At 39.3% G+C, this 17,543-nt stretch overlaps 1 long non-coding RNA gene across 3 annotated transcripts; it reads left to right on the forward strand.

The window, feature by feature from the left end:
* Positions 1 to 873: 873 nt before the first annotated feature.
* On the forward strand, positions 874 to 14,052 carry LOC143649508 (uncharacterized). Of its 3 annotated transcripts, none has more exons than XR_013159068.1 (6): positions 874 to 1,014; positions 1,881 to 2,001; positions 5,227 to 5,360; positions 8,523 to 8,667; positions 13,686 to 13,768; positions 13,867 to 14,052. It is a non-coding gene; the product is annotated as an uncharacterized LOC143649508 (long non-coding RNA). The 3 variants fall into 3 exon arrangements; XR_013159067.1 differs by having other exon boundaries at positions 5,300 to 5,360; XR_013159069.1 differs by lacking the exon at positions 5,227 to 5,360.
* Positions 14,053 to 17,543: the final 3,491 nt, after the last annotated feature.

Genomic DNA, 17,543 nt, shown 5'->3' on the forward strand with positions numbered 1-17,543 from the left:
ATGCTAAAGGGAGTTCTGCAGGTTGAAAGGAAAGGGCACTGTGGTAGTTCGGATAAGGTGTCAACTTGGCCAGGTGAAGGTGCCTAGTTCTGTTGCTGTGGATATGAGCCTATGGTATGTGTACCTCATCTGTTGCTTGTTACATCTGCAGTCAGCTGGGAGGCATGCCTGCTGCAATGAATGATATTTGGTTTAATTGGCTGGTGCTTAAATGAGAGAGCTCAATGTAGCACAGCCTAAAGCAGCTCAGCATACCTCATCTCAGCGCTCACAGCTCAGCCCAGACCCTTGGAGATGAAGAAAGAAATCACCCCGGGGAAAGTTGTTGGAACCCAGAGGCCTAGAGAGAAGGCCAGCAGAGATCACCCTGTGCCTTCCCACATAAGAAAGAACCTCAGTTGAAAGTTAGCTGCCTTTCCACTGAGGAAGTAACGAAATAAATACCCTTTTATTAAAAGCCAATCCATCTCTGGTGTGTTGCACCAAACTAGAACAGACATGAAGCAATTTCTTGAAGATACATGAAGAAATAAACATCTCTGGTAAAGATAATGCCAGTACTGTTGTGTTCTTTATGTATAATTACACTTTTTACTTCCTATGGTATCTAAAAGGCAAATGCATAACATGCAATGATATATAGCAATGGTTTTAAACTCATAATGTATAAATATGTAATTCATGACAAGAACTACATAATGGAGTGTAGATTAGGGGTATAGAAATGTAGTTTAAGTATGCTATTGAAGTTTAAATTGATATCAAAGCAAGTGATATTGCTATAGATTTAGAATGTGGAATTTAAGTTCCATGGTAACCACAAAGAAAATAACAGAGAACAGGCAAACTCACAGAGACAGAAGGTACAGTAAGGTTACCAGGGGCAGAGCGCATGAGCAACAGGGAATTAATTCAAAATGGGTGTAGGGATTCTGTTTGGCTTAAAGAAGTAGTTATTCTAATGATGGTGGTCAGGTACTGCAACGTTGTTCATGTGAATAATCCTACAGAATGGTATGCTTGGGAGGATTGGGAAATCAAGATTTATGTTGTATATGTTTCCACAATTAAAAAAGGGAGGTGGGTGGTTCAGTGGTAGAATGCTCGTCTTTCATGCAGGAGACCCAAGTTCAATTCCTGGACCATTCACTGCACTGTGCAACCCCCTCCCCCATAAAAAGAAAGAGAAACCAAAAAACAAAAAATAATGACAATTACCTGATACACTGGATGGAATTTGAGAATGGAAGAGTAAAGGCTCAAAAGGTTATTATTGGGATGTAAGAAAAAATAAGAATGGAATAAGAACGTAAGCTTTATATCAACATTAAATTTCTTCAACTTGTTGACCACTTAAGGTGGTTACATAAGTGAATATCCTTGTTCATGGGAATTGTACATGGAAGTATTATGTGTTCAAGGGGTTTGTGTGTGCCATCTGCTCTCAAATATTCAAAATATGGATGGATAGATAGATAGATAGATAGTTAGATATACTGATAAATAAAATGTAATAGGCCTAATTGGAGGTCCCCATGCTAAGCCCCATGTAAGCAAAACCAAAATCTAAGTAAGTTTCTATGCCTGGCTATCCCAGAAAACAGAAATCAGTCAACCAGCTATCACCAACTCCCTATTCTTAGGCCAGCTAACTTCCTCTTTGCTAAGCAACCACCTGCACTAACCAATCCTCTGCATTCACCAATGAAAATTTTCTTCCATTGTACTCCCTTGTTCTGTCTATAAAAGCCCACTACTCTCATTGTTCAGGGAATTTCTCTCTACCTCATGGCAAATGCAATGTCCTCAATTCATGAATTGATTCAGTAAAACTCTCTAAGCTTGAACCAAATTTTGTTCAAGTTTTTTTTTTTTAACAGTGATTTTGGTAACCATGAAGGGACCTGAAGGAAACTGCTGATGACTCTGCAAATAACCTGAATGACAAGCAACTGCTGGGACCCATTGTGTTCACTGCCCTCACTGTCTTGGCAGACATCTGTATGTTCATTTTGATTCTGAGCTCCACTTTTTTTTGTTTTTGAGCTCTCTGATCTCACTGAGTTCCTGTCCAGGGGTTAATGGGTATAATTATTCTTAGTAAGAAGGTCCCTCAGAAGGGATCTCCAACCCTAACCTTTGGTTTTGTTTGCAGTATTTCCGCTGTGGGGTGTGCAGCATTCTGCTGGTGGTTATGGGATCCTCATATTCTAAGAACACTCTGTCAGCTGGCACCCTAGCATCTTTTATGTTTAGGAAGTATGGGACATAGGGTTTTGCCTACTTAACTAAATGGCAGAGCATCACTAAGCATAACTTAGAGTTGCAATGGCCCTTATGGGTAACTTTACAGTTAAATAAGATTACTCATCTTCTGCACTTGAAAAAGCGGGTTCCTGAATAAGGCAGAACAAATGGTATGCCTCTTTCAAGTGCTATGCTGAGTCATCAAAAGAACTTCAAGATACTAAAATAGCTTCCTTAAAGGACTCCTTGAAAAAAGCGAAAAAGAAATTAAAGGCTCAAACCCTTAACACCAGCGAGCATTTGGCTCACTCCTCTCCTTCCCCAACAACTCCTTCTTTTTATCCACCATTGCCTGAATACCCCCTCTCCATTAACACACTCCAGAGTTACCCTACTTTCCTGATTAGAAAATTAAGGAGGTGCCTTTTAAAGTTAGACCCCCTGAGGCTACCAGAGAACCACCAAGAATAGCTTTCTCTCTATGGTCAAAGGCTGAATTAAGAGCCATAATCCAGGAATTTCCCGAGCTGCAGGAAGATCCTGAAAAATTCTATAAGGGGGTTTAAAATACTTATAGGACCCTATGACCCCAAGCTGCCAGATCCTTTATCCATTAATCCATATGTTTGTTGGCCCAGGGAAGGCTGAAAAATGGATAACGAGGCAGACTGGCTAGAGCCTGGGGAATCTATTCAAACTGTCCAAGCCTCCAAGGGACTGTCTGCCCACGGACATGAAGAAACTTGGAAAATCACAGCTAATTTATTAAAAGTTATTTCCCAAGTTTTTTCAGCACATACTGATCGGCCAATCATTCAAGTCTTTTAACAAAGAGAAAAATGAATGTGTGGTAGATTTTAAAACTCAATTAGAAACTCTTTTTCTAAAATACTCAGGGTTTAAAGAAATAACTGCTGATACCCAGCAAACACTGGTGACTTTATTTGTAAATGGCTTATTTCTAGAAATAGGGAGACTTACAAAATGACAAAGAATAGGTTGGGAGGTAATGGATCTAGCTGAACTTACAACTATGAACATCTTAAAAGAACTTTAGAAACATGAAAAAAAAAAAAACAACCACAAACAGAACAACTTATGTCCTTGCAATTAGAACAATTACAAGGACCCAGACCTAGATTGACTAAAGCAGACCAATTGCAATTTTAAGTCCAGAAAACAAACAATGATTTAGAAATAGGTGCCTAATTTGTAGTCAATCTGGTCATTGAAAGAGAGTTTGTCTTAGAAAAATGAAGACTTTCTACTAGGGCATAAAGGAAGCTTGCTAAATGTTGACTGGGTTCTGAGGACCTCAGTGGCCTCTTCTCCATAATCTCTTTAAATGCGCAGGTTAAAACTGCATTAAAAATAGACAGGGAAACATGTAAGGTTCCTATAGACACTGGGGTCACACTTTCAATTCTGACCTCCACACTATTAAAACAACAGGTCCCTCAGAGTAAAACCCAAATTACCATAGTTGAAGTTAGCAATAAGGCCCAACAGGAATATTTATCCCAACCAATCCAAAAATCTCTTGACCCTTTTGCTGAAAAACATTCCTTTGCACTTTGCAACTCTTTCCTGATAAATCTTCTGGGAAGAGATCTGCTATCAAAAATGAGAGGCATAATTTGCTTCTCCCAAAAGAGAGAACTATCTTTAGAATTTCCCAGAGATACTGAAGCAGACCTTATATGCTCTTTGCAAACCTTATTAGATGTTGAGGGTGAAGAAATTACTCATGATACCTCTAATCTAACTGCTATACTTGAATCTCTATGGGGTATATCCAGTACTAATGTAGGGAGAATCCAAAGTGCCAGCCTAACTCCAATCATTAGAGACTTAGTATCTCAAGGACTAATTATTCCCTGCACAAGTCCTTATAACACTTCTATTTGGCCTGTAAAGAAACCTAATGGTCGTGAATAGCTGTTCATTGAAGATTTAGGAGCCATTAACAAAATTAGTCATCACCTGCTTTCCTGTGGTTCTGAACCCAAATATCCTTTAATCCCAATTTCCTCCTAATTCTAACTGGTTTACAGTTATAGATCTGTGCTGTTTTATCGATACTTGGACAGTTATGCCTCAAGGCTTTACAGAGGCACCTCCTAATTTTTCTCAAATGCTATATTAGGACCTGAGAACCCTACAATTCTCTAATGGCTCCACGTACTATAATATGTGAACAATTTATTGCTCTGCTCTTCTACCGAAGAGAACTTAAAAGAGTCTATTTACTCCAACAACTAGTTCAAAAGGAACGTAAAGTCTATAAGGAAAAATTACAGTTTACTCAAGAGATAGTCTACTATTTGAGCCATGATTTAAATGCTGAAGGAGTTCACCTATCACCTAAAAGAATAAAAATGATCCAGGGATTCCTTAAGCCCACAACAAAAAAACAATTGTGGATACTCCTTGGGCTGGCAGGCTATTGATGACTCTGGGTCCCAAATTTTTCTTCATTGACATCACCTCCTTATGAATTAACAAAAGCGAATAAATCAGAACTTTACGTTGGGGTGACTCTCATGAACAGGTCTTTAAAAACTTAAGGTGACCTTATTAGCCCTTCTAGCCTTAGGGTACCAAATTGTTCTATGTCATTTACTCCATTCATGAAAGATAAGGACAGGCTCTTGGCTTGCTGACAAGAGAACATGGGGAAAAATTAAGACCTGTTGCCTTTTATAGCTTACAATTAGATGCCATGGCTTGAGCAAACCCTGTCTGTTTAAAAGTAGTAGCCACAGCTGCAAAAACAGGCAAGCATTTGCAACAATAACACTGGGCAATGATATATATTTACAAACCCCTGATGCTGTCCAAAGCCTTTTAAACTCTGAATTTGTTCAGCCTCTATCCTCCAGTCAGTTGATTTCCTATGATATCCTTTTACTCTCTCTCCTGATCTAATTCTAAAAAGATGCAATAGCCTTAACCCTGCCACCCCATTGTGTTTGCCAGATGAAGGAATTATAAGAAATATCATTGCATAATCCTAACCTCATTTTCTTTGTTGATGGATCCTGTATCTGAGGAATGAATGGAAAACTTCACTGGATATGCAATCACAGCCCAGTTTGAACTAATTGATTGAGGTAACGTAACCTTTTCCTTGGCCCAACAAGAAGAACTGTCCATTCTTACTAGAACTTGTATACTGTCATCTCAAAAAACAGTTAACATTTATAGTGATAGCCAATACGCTTTCAGAGTTGTCCGTGATTATGGAGTGCTATGGAAACAGAGGGGCTTCTTTACCTCAACTGGATCCCCTATAAAGAACAGACAATTAGTCAGTGACTTACTAACAGCCATACAACTTCCTCAATCTATTGCTAATATTGAAGTTAGGCTCATACCATTGAAATAGAACTAGAATACCAACACAATGCTCTATTTTCATGCAGACAGCTGCAACAGAACCACCTTCAGATGTACATACTCAATTTTCTCTTTTGGACACATCAATCCCGAATTTTAATCAAATGTGTTCAGAGCACAAGAAAAGGCCCCTATGAACAAAAAACAAACTTGATGATGAGTGTGTTTTTAATTCCAGAAGCCTTTTTTTTGAGAGTTAGGATGGTTGCTTGGTACCTCCTGAATCTTTAACGGAACCGGTCATTAGAAATGTACACTCTTTATCTCACCATGATGCCAACAAAATGGCTAAAATACTGAATAAATATTGGTGGGGAAATTTTCACAAGACTTGTACCCACATTTATAATAAATGCATAATTTTTCAACAGCAAAACAGAAAACTAGGGTAAAACAATCCCAGTTGCTAAAGGTTACACAATGTCACCCTTTGGCCCCTTGGAGCATTTTCACCTGCCACCCAGCCTGGAATATAACTATGTCCTAGTCACTGTCTGTTTATTCTTAGGATGGACAGAGGTTCTTCCTTGACATAAGGCAGAAGCTATAACAGTTACTAAAAGGTTTTTAGAAAATCTAATCCCCGTTTTGGGAATGCACTCAATTATTTCTTGTGACCAAGACACTCATTTTATAGGCAGGTCATTAAAGCTCTCACTCAGATTCTACAGACAAGTTGGCATCTTAATTGTCCCTACCACCCTCAATCCTCATGCAATATGGAGAGAACAAATGACATATTAAAACTTAAACTGTCTCAATTAACTGAGGAAACCAGGTTACATTGGCCTAAAGTTCTTCCACAGGCCCTTGTGGCTATTTGAAACACACCTTTTAGGAAACACGAACTTTCTTCCTGTGAGATTATCACGGAAAACCTATGTCAGTTGGCATCTGTCTTAGTTTGAAAAGGTTGCCAGAATGCAATATACCAAAAAACTGGAATGGCTTTAAAAAAGGGGATTTAATAAGTTACAAGTTTACAGTTCTAAGCTTATGAAAATGTACAAACTAAGGCATCCAGAGAAAGTTACCTTTAATTCAAGGAAGGCCGATGGGTCAGGAACACCTCTCTCAGCTGGGAAGGCATGTGGCTGGCTTCTGCTGATCCCTCTCCTGGGCTCTGTTGCTTTCAGCCTCTCTTCCTACAGGAGTTCCTCACTTTGGTTCTCTGGAGTGGCTTTCATCTCTTGGCTTCCTTTGGCTCTCTCCAGGCTCGGGCTTGATTAACATCTTAAGGTGATGTCTGCTGGGATCCAGGCATCTCCAAACATCTGTATCTCTGTTCTCTGCCTGTCAGCTCTGCTCTGAAGTTTCTCGCTCTGTCAACTCTGAGTTCTGTCATTTCTGACTCTCTCTGAAATGTTCCCACTTTTAAAGGATCCCAGTAAACTAATCAAGACCCACCTGGAATGGGTGGAGTCACATCTCCCTCTAATCAAAAGGTTACATCCACAATTGGGCACATCATATCTTTGTGGAGATTGGATCAGGATTAAAACATGGATTTTCTGGGGTACATAATACTTTCAAACCAGCACAGCCTCCATCTTAACATTGATTCCCTGTTTCCCCAGCAGGAGAAAACTCAACATTGTAAATCTCTAGTGACTTCTGCAAAAGGTTATCTGCAACAGGTGAGGGAGGCATTTCCAGATCTGAGTCTCCTTAGGACTCTGCTCACCCTAACTCCAGCAGTTGGGTATACTGGAAGTGATGTCAATATAAAATAACCCTTGAATCATGCTTGGAGGGACCTTACCAGGTACTCTTAACTTCTGACACCATCATCAAACTAGAAGGGATTGACCCTTGGACTCACATCTCGCAACTTAAAAAACCTCCACCTTCCAACAACTGGACCTGTGAGCAAACCAGAGACCTACCACTAAAATTTACTAGGATGAGAGGTAGACAGCTTTAACCCAAGGTTACAGAACAAGACTCCACAAACTCTTGTCTTCCTGTCATATTCCTTGTCGTATTATTCTTTACAATTACTGTCGCATTTTTTTTTGTTGTTTCCACACCCTTTTTGTGCACCTTTTCCATCTTGCTTAGAAAATCCTACCACCAAAATGTTTTAACTCTTCTTGCTAAGCTTTCTTCCTTCTTGCCGTGGCCTGGAAAGATAATGCTATCATTCATTTTCCTCAGGCCATTACAAAAGGGGGAAATCTAATTGACTGTAGGATCCATTATCACAAACCATGATCTGTACATAGATGCTAGAGACCCAGTTGTTTTACCCATGACTAATCACTCTCAGGTCCCAAATGCCACTTTAAAAAATATCACTCGACTTCGATCTCTCTCTCCCTTCCCCATTGAGTCAGATCGCTAGCTAGTGCAGGAGATGATTTTCCTTACTTCACGTTTCTTCTGATATTAGAGAGGACCTCATTTATACCCTGCAACAAAGATAACAGCACAGCCATTAGTTCTGTACCCTTCTCCCCATACATCCTTGGGCAAACTGGCAAGATGCAACAACTCCCAAAATAACGAAAATGGCAAATGGCTCACTCACATAGAAGGAAATGAAGCTTCTGCAGGTTGGGCCACTCCCTGCACAAGTCACTGGACAGTGCAGGACTAGGCACCCTCAGGCATCTTCTTGTTCCTCTACAAATTCATAACAAATCCATAGCTTCACACTGGGCTACACCACTTAATTTGTATTCCTGAGCCAGATGCAGATTGCCTGGAAATGTCACTGAGTTCAAAGAGGCCTCCTTCATTAGATTCTTATTGCCTGGGTTAGGAGTTGATGCCAATGAAAATATGATTAGAAATTTGTCTTTAACAGTAGTAGAAATTGCTGATTCCACTGCAGACTAAAAAATCTTTAGTTTCTTTAACTAGAGTTGTTTTAGGTAATGGAACTGTGCTTTGCTACTTGCTGGCTGAGCAAGGAGTTTTGTACTGTCATCAATGCCACATGCTGTATTTGGATAAACACTTCTGGAGAAGTCGAATGCAGTAACATGCATCAGTCAACAAGCTATATGGTTCACACAAGTAAGTCCCTCCTTGGCATCATTTTTTGATCTTGATTTCGATCTTGAGGGCCTTGGTTCAAAAGCATCCTTCAAACATGGGGCATTTTACTCTCAAAAGTTTTAAATAGCTGCAACCAGCCATCTTACCAAATTGTTTCTGTCCGCCTAGAAGGACAGAGGTACAAAGGGAACAGAAACAACCAACCCCTTGTCATATGTAACCTAGAGTTAATCTCCTTCAAGAATTGTCTAGAGCCAGAAGACTCTCAGCAGTAACTGAGAGTGACTCTCAGGCCTTGAATTTTTACCTCCAGATCAAAAGGGTCAAATTGGTAAATAAAATCTAGTAGGCCCAACTGGAGGTGCCCATGCTAAGCTTCATGTCAGCAAAACCAAAATCTATATGATTTCTATAGTCTATAAATGGCCAGCTCCAACCATCCCCCTCAAAAAAAAATAGAATTGAAATCAGTCAATTAGCTATCACCAACTCCTTGTTTTTAGACCAGCCAACTCCTCATTGCTAAACAACCACCTGCACTAATTGTATTAGGAAATGTCATCTGCATTAACCAATAAAAATTTCCTCCCAATGTATCCCTTATACTGTCTATAGCCACTCACTGCTCTCTCTGTTCAGTGGAAATTCTCTCCATCTGGTGGGATTTGGATTCTCACCAATTCATGAATTGATTCAATGAAACTCTGAGATCTAAGTAAATTTTGCTCCAGTTTTAATTTTAATAACAGATAGATAGATAGTTGGATAGATGATAGTATGGTATGGCAAAGATGGCAAGGGATGAAATTTAAGGATCTGGGGATCTGGGGTTGTAGGGGTATATTGGAGTTCTCTGTATATAGTTTGTATTATTTTTGTACCTGAACTATAAGTTTGAAGTTATTTCAAAATAAATAGTTAAAAGAAATTCATAGAACTGTACATTAAAGAAAAAAGTCAGTTTTTCTGTATGATATGAAAAACAAAACTTTTAGAGAAAAGAAAAAGACAGCAAAAAGAAGCACTACACTTCTATTGCAATGGCTAAAATCCAAAACACTGACAACACTAAGTGCAGATGAAGATGTGAAGCAACAGAAACTCATTCATTGCTGGTGGGAAGGCAAAATGGTACAGCCACTTTGGAAGACAATTTGGCAGTTTCTTACAAATCTAAACTACCATATGATCCAGTCCTAGCACCCGTAGATATTTAACTAAATGAGCTGAAAATTTGTTCACACAAAAACCTGCATACAGATGTTTACTGCATCTTTTTTTCACAATTGCCAAAAATTGGTAACAATCAAGATGTTCTTTAATAGGTGAATTGATAAACAGTGGTATGTCTATATAATGGAATATTATTCAACAATAAAAATAAATGAATTATCAAGCCACAAAATGACAAGGAAGAACTTTAAATGCATATTGCTAAGTAAAAAGAAGCCAATCTGGAAAAGCTACATACTGTACAATTCCAATTATATGATATTCTGGAAAAGGCAAAACTATTGAGATAGTAAAAAGATCAGTGGGTGCCAGAGATTTGAGGGGAGGCAGAGAAGGAGAACAAAGGATTTTTAGGGCAGTGCAACTATTCTGCAAGATATTATAAAGGTGGATATGTGACATCGTATGACCCAAAGAGTGTACCCTAATGCAAACTATGGACTTCAGTTACTAATAATGTATCCTCATATGTATTATACAATATATAAAATTATACAATAATTTGTTCGTCAATTTTAACAAGTATACCAAATTCATGCAAGATTTGAATACGGGAAACTGTGTGTAGGAGAGGAGGATAGGATGATGTGTATATGAGAACTCTGCACTTTCTGCTCAATTTTTCTGTACACCTACAGCTGTTCTAAAAAGTAAAGTCTATTAATTAACAAAAAAGATAATCCTTTGTAAGGAGGGAGGGAAATTATTTTGTTAAGTTTCTGGGAAGGAGGTCAAGGACTTCAACAGAATTAATAGTATCTATTTCTTAAGCTGGTCTTGTGCCCATAGATGCTCACTTAATTGTTCTTTATACCTTAGATATTCGTTACACTTACTTTTTAAAATGTATGAAACGTGATGAGAAATAAAAATTTTTAAAATTTCTAGCTGGCCAGAGACTCCCATCAACTGATGCAGGCAGCTCCAATTATTTCCTTATTTACAGCTGGATTTATACTTTTAACTTTGGCTCATCCCTGAGCAAATTTACCAAACATGGTCTGGTGATCAGATTAGCTGACTTCTAGAATGTTTTAGCCAATCCCAACCTCAATATATGCATAATACAATTTTAATGACCCAGAGCAACATATTTAGTCATCTAGTAGAAAGAATTTTCCCATTAGCAATTTCCCAGTATGAAATTTCTATTAATGACTTTATTATGACGTTCCATTGCTGCCTGCTGGGGGCTGTACCAGGAACCAGATTTGATGATCCCAACGTATATTCCTTTCTCTGTGAAGCTTTACCTAATGCCTGAAGGCAGAATTTGTTACTCCCTTCTTCTCCTCCCAATAGTATTTTTGTGTTTGTGAAATCAGGAATACTGACAGCTACTTTATTGGTTGCTGTGAAGAATGAATGAGCTAATGAATACAGAGCTCACAGTAAGCACTCAGCAAATATTAGCTATTCTTATATTTGTGTTTGTATTTATATTCTTATGCTTCTGTTGGAATGCATGCCACAGTGTAGCATGTTTGAGTTAATTATGCATAGGTCTATTACCTTCAGTAGATGGTGAACACATTGATGATAGGATATGTCTTATTCATCTCTGTGACCCCTGGTGCCTTGGATAGTTTCTGGTGTGTAATAGGCACTCAAGACATATTTCTTGGATTTAGTTAAAATAGAATTGGTTTTTTTTTTTTTTTGTATGCTATATGGAGGGGCCACATTTCATTATTTTTCCATATGAGCATCCCATTATTGCAGCAACCATTTGTTGAATTTTTGTTTGTTTGTTTTGCTTGTTTGTTTGTTTTTGGGGAAGTGCATGGACCAGGAATCAAACCCTGGTCTCCCACATGGCAGCCGAGACAGAATTCTTTTATGAGTTTGAATTCTTCCTTTAAAATTTAAGATTTCCAGACCTATTCCAGGTCTGGTTCCTTGGAAACTCCCAATTCTGTAGTTTTCAAGACTACTTGGAAACTGTAAAACACTTTTAAATTGCCACTCAGTGGCTGTAATCAAAGTCTTGATGAGATGATGGCAGGGCTCTTGTAAACGCTCCCTGAGGAAAAAGAGAAATGTTTACCTTGGATGGACGTTTGTTATTCTAGTCAAATTTTTCTTAAAATGCTATCTATTACCACCTGGCTTGGTCAGAAAATATAGGACTCAAGCAGGAACAATATTTCTTTTGCTTAAATCTAGTTGGCTTTTTGAAAAAATCTATTTTAGAGAGAAGGAAAGAACTCTGCATTCTTGATTATGTGGCCTTAATATTTCCTTAGGGGGATGTAATTTGCTGCTGAATATAATTGATGAATAATTACTGCTGGGATCTGATGTACTGTGTTATCCCATGTGGATCAACCCGAGAAAAAAATGATAGTTGATATGATGTGAGGCAAGAACAGGGCCAGAACATCTAGCCATTCAAGAAATAGGGTTAGTTCCTTCTTTATTGACCTCTGTGAGTTATCCTAGCTGTACAGTCTGAGATGTGATGTGTAATATAGATCAGTATGAAATTTTATTGGGAACTTAATTAGTTTAATTAATAAGCATACAAAATGTATTTGGTTAGAGGGTTTATAAAGATGTGATTATGTAGCTACAGATGCTTGGAAATAATTTGTGCTATCTTAATGGAAATAGAATATAGTAAATCAGTGGGTTTGGGGGAATAGATTTGAGATAATAAGATATTTTTAAAAACTGTCAAGTTGGAGATGGGGAGGCTGTGACTATCTATGTTTCTGGGACCATAGCAAGGGGACTTACTAAGTGGACAGAAATCTTGGGTAAGAATGGACTCTGCCAACATTGCTCTGGGTGGCCCAGGGACTGAATCCCTCATTTGAAGATGCTAAAATGAGCAAAAACTGATGCAAATGAAGTAATCAATAATCAAGGCAAAGTACAATAGGGTCTTATCAGCCAGGCTTGGAGTAGGGAATGTGATGGAGTGAAGGAGTGATTGGAGTGGATGGTTAAATGTGGGATCAAATGAGGAAGGGCTTAGGTAGTAAAGGAAAGCGGTGCACCAAGCTTTTGCCCTCCCGAACCCCAGGGAACACTGCTCTTACCAGTCATTTTGCCAGCTAGAGTGATCATGATATAGGCCAATAAACCAAGGTTCAGAAACCTGTGTTAAGTTCAGAAACCTAGCACTGTCACCATAGCAACAGGGAAGGAAACTTCGGGGCAGTGGGTAGGGGACCCCACAGGGTACAAAGAGTATGACTTTGGAGTTAGGTAGCCTTATCTTTATTCAGGTCTAACCTCTGCCTCTCACAGGACATGAGATGTTGTATAAGGTAGCTATACGTCTGAGTTTGTTTATTTTTTCATAAAATGCAATGGAAACTAGTTCTTTTTTTTTCTTAGTTTACTTTTCTTGACTTTTGTATTTTATTTAAGAACTATGGATTGCATACGTTAAGTGCCTGGTACATTGCAAGTGTTCTAAATTCTCTCTATATTGAGTTATTGAGTGTTACCCCAATCAGGCCCTGTGCTAGGAGCTGGGGAAGGAACAGGAAAAAACACTTTTATTTCCTTCAAGGACATTACTATCTGGTTGAGAAGATGCACAGAAAAATAAATGTGGTAATTATTTTTCTAGAAGTGCTCACAGGGTGGAAGGAACTGCTAGATGCCCCCTATTATCCATCTGTCCTTCTATCTTAGAAAAAAGAAGCTCAAATTGTTGGGAACATTACCCTCCAGCTAAAAGACTCTTCCCTCACCTCTTTTTTGCAGGTGAGTGGGCAACTATGTTATATTCTAGTAAGATAAACAGAAATGCTGTGCTAAAAGACTCTTCCCTCACCTCTTTTTTGCAGGTGAGTGGGCAACTATGTTATATTCTAGTAAGATAAACAGAAATGCTGTGCTAAAAGACTCTTCCCTCACCTCCTTTTTGCAGGTAAGTGGGCAACTACATTATATTCTAGTAGGATAAACAGAAATGCTGTGTGCAACATCTGGCATGTGCTATTAAGGTTATTCTTTATGTGTCCTTAGGAATATGCCTTTCTTCTTTCTGCTTCCACACACCTCTGGAATTGGGCTGGGATAGCTGGAGCTTATTCATCCATCCTGAATTTGAATTATGCAATGGCAGAGCAAAAGGATCCCAGATCCTTGGTGGCCGTGAAGCTACCCTTCAGTCTTCTTACCTTCAAATTTCGTTTAGCCAAAACAAAAATAAACATACTTTATTTAAGCCATTTCTCTTTTGAGTTTTCCACAACTTGCTGCCTTTGAGTTAAGTGAATTAATGTAGCAGGATACAACGAGTGGCACGAAGGAGGGACTGCTGACCTTTTTAGGAGAGGATTTGGGAAGACTTCTCAGAGGAGGTGACGGTTAATCAGGCTGAGCAGAATGTGCAACAGGGCATGCCATCTGACATGGTGCTTGGTGCGTCCAGAAGTTAGGAATTTATTCCTGTGTCTATTTATAGATACTATTTACAATACCTAGACAAGCCTATTAGAAAGAGGGTTTGAGAGCTCTTATATAAATTGTTCTGCTATTCCTAAGCAAGAGAGAGTTGGAGAGTATTGAGAGGCTGAAATAGCTGAACTGTTAGTTTTTAATTTACTCATTTTGTTTGTGTGGGTAGCACGATACTTGGGAAATGCTAATAAATGTTTTTCTCTTCGTATTTCCTTTTATTCCTTGATCCTTCTTCTACATTTTACTCACTAAGCTGGTCTGGGTTTACTGGCTCAGAAAAGGACTATGGCTATACAGAGAAGAGAAGAAGGAATTGCTTTTCTGGCTTTGAGTTCCAAAAGCACAGACTCTGAGGAGATCTCCAGACAGACCAAAGAAGACTGGAAACAACTTCTCTCACTAGGTCAATGAGGGGCTGATGAGTCCCTGAGAAAGAGGCTCTGTGTGTCCTGCTCTCTGAGTCCAACCCCAGGCCAGGGAGGATGGGGCCACTGGCAAACCTAGATAGGTTTGTGGGATCTTAACACCGAGGGTGAGCCCTGAACTGCACAAAGCCCCGAGTACATGATAAGACTCCAGAAGAGAAATGACTGTGTGGTGTGTAGGTAGACTGGCCTTAGGCACTCCAAGTTCCCGTGAATTCCAGTGCAGCATGGGAGCTGAAAAACGATTCTGAAGAAAAGCCTGGTGGAGTAGGAGGAATGACTCAGCGGCGCCCAGAGCAGAGTTTTCTAAGAGTGTCACCAGGGGAAGATGACTGTGAGGGCCTGGTACCATCCCTCCAGCACCTCGACACTGTAAAGACCCCCAGCTCTCAGGTGTGACCCCCCCACTTCACCCTGTTGATCTGCTGAAGAAGGCTCAGTTCAGTCATAGAAAAATAAAGAAAATGGTTACTTTCACATACCTGAGTCTGCCTATGTGCATATTCATTCAGTCAGCAAAAATATATTGAGTGACTATGAAATGGGCAGCTTTGTTCTAGGCACTTGGGATACAGCAGTGAACAAAACAGATGAAGTTCCAGTCCCCCTGTAACTCACATACTAGATAGGGAAACAGACACTATATAAATATTATATATTATTAATCCAGGAGGCTATAAACACCATGGATAAAAATGAAGCAGGGTCAGGAATGGCTTACTTGTATTAGGAGGTAAATATTCAGATTTTACTATTAAGTCTGACTGGAACCTCTTGCTCTTACTAATGATCCTGTTGTGTGTTGCATTGATTTTGTGTAAACAATGAGAGCACACAATCATTGATCGTCTCAAGATGGGAGGTGCCAGAAACGATGCTGAGGTAGTAAGTTGTGTATTATGCTTTCCAATGATCAAGGCCAAAGTTGAAGCTGAGTTGCAGATTTTGGCTAAATCTCAAAGCTGAAGCCAGATGTTAGTGCAAGCCTCATATATATTACCTCATTTAATCCTTCTGTACACATCACTGGGAAAATAACTGTACTCAATTTTACTGATGAGAGAGCATGGAAACTCAGAGAAGTTATTCATTTGGACCGAAGTTATACCAGGATTCAAACCCAGGACTGTGACTCCGGGGCCCTCACTCAACACTGCTCTGTGCCAAACACTGCTGGGGGCCTCAGGGCCTCTGCTCTTAGACTCTCTCTTGCTTTGTGGCCAATTTAGGGATTTCAAGCAAAATGGCGGGTCTAAGAAATCCTGGGCCACTTAAAAGTCTCACCCTTGCCCAGATAAGTCTCAGAGAGTCACAGGCTGCCATTTGGGATAGAGTGGGGGAAGAAGGGCAGAAACGGTTTTCCGTGAAACCCGCAGAAGTCTAAGCTGTACTGCAGCAAACCTCTATGGATTCAGCTACAATCAATGCAGACTGTGGCAAAGACATATGCTGTAGTACTAGAGCAGAGACTAGGAGAGTTGAGAGGGATCTTGGGGAGCATCCAGTCCAAACACCCTGCTAATCTATTAATCTATGAATTTCCTCAGTAGGACTCTGACATGAAGACAGCTCACCTCTTTCATGCACCCCTCCCTCCATCTCTTGTTTTAATAGATAATTTCTATCCTGATTGAACAAAATGCATGCATTCAAAAGGTCTTTCTGCTCTTGAGGTGAGCAAAGGGATGAGTAGCCCTGATTTGAATGAAAGGGACATCTAAGGACAAAATTCCAGGGTCTGTTTAAGCCCCGATGTATCCACTGATATTGGCAGAAGAGGAAAACTGGAGCTGATTTTATCATATTGTGTGCCATGGACTTCTATTTCACTGGCTTCCTCAACACAGATATTAACAATTGGGTAAAGTTATTGCCCAATTGACTCAAGAATAAGCATTCATAAAAGAATTCAGCCCGAACAATGTGCTGTTTTATGGTTAGTACGTGTAGGTTCACCTGTATGAATTTACGGCGCTTATTTAATATCCTCTTTAAGATGAAAAATGATGCCAGCTCAGTGCTAATAGCATCTTTTGATGCTGAAAAAGTATTCCTGTAGACTGAATGGCAGTTGCTCCTTCCTCAGATGGAGATTGAAAACTTTATCTTGAATGTCTTGTACAGGTGATGGTGCCCCTTGCATATGTTAGCCCCAGAGCCCCCTAATGGAACACTGCCTTACCAGAGGCACTTCGACTTTGTGGGCTCACCAGTCAAGGATAGCCTGTTTCAGAGAACCTTTGTCAGCTGCCATCAAGATGGAATAAAGGGAGTTGCTAACTAACTCATATTTCAATTTAAAGGTCATTTCTGGTGATATTCTCCATCAGATAACATATTTTGCTTTTTCATTGTTATATTTAATAGCCTCTTTGAGTCTTAAAATTCTACCATTGGGAAAAATGATAGATTTATGGAGATACTCCGGGTGTGAAATTATTCAGAGTTCCCTTTGAGATCCTGAAAGTGTTGGGGAAAATGCTATGAAAATACTCCAGGAAATATGAGGCTTTCTATCCTGTGACTCATATTTCCTGTCTGTACACTCAGGGAAAGACTGATAGTACTTTCTAGTTCTTTTATGTTATAAATCTATAACTTTCTCCTATACTCTTAGGAACAGATTCTTTGAAAGTCTTCCTATTTAGGCATATGCCATTTTATTTACTATTTTTATATAAGATAGTATAGACTGGATATGACAGTGGAGCAGAAAATAGCTGCTGGATTAAACCTTGGAAAGCAGGTCAATGAGAGCTGCATGGTCTTGAGTAAATCACTTAACTTCTCTAAATCTTAGTTCTTTACTTATGA

Source organism: Tamandua tetradactyla, chromosome 11, assembly GCF_023851605.1.
Source record: "Tamandua tetradactyla isolate mTamTet1 chromosome 11, mTamTet1.pri, whole genome shotgun sequence".
Taxonomy (NCBI): domain Eukaryota; kingdom Metazoa; phylum Chordata; class Mammalia; order Pilosa; family Myrmecophagidae; genus Tamandua; species Tamandua tetradactyla.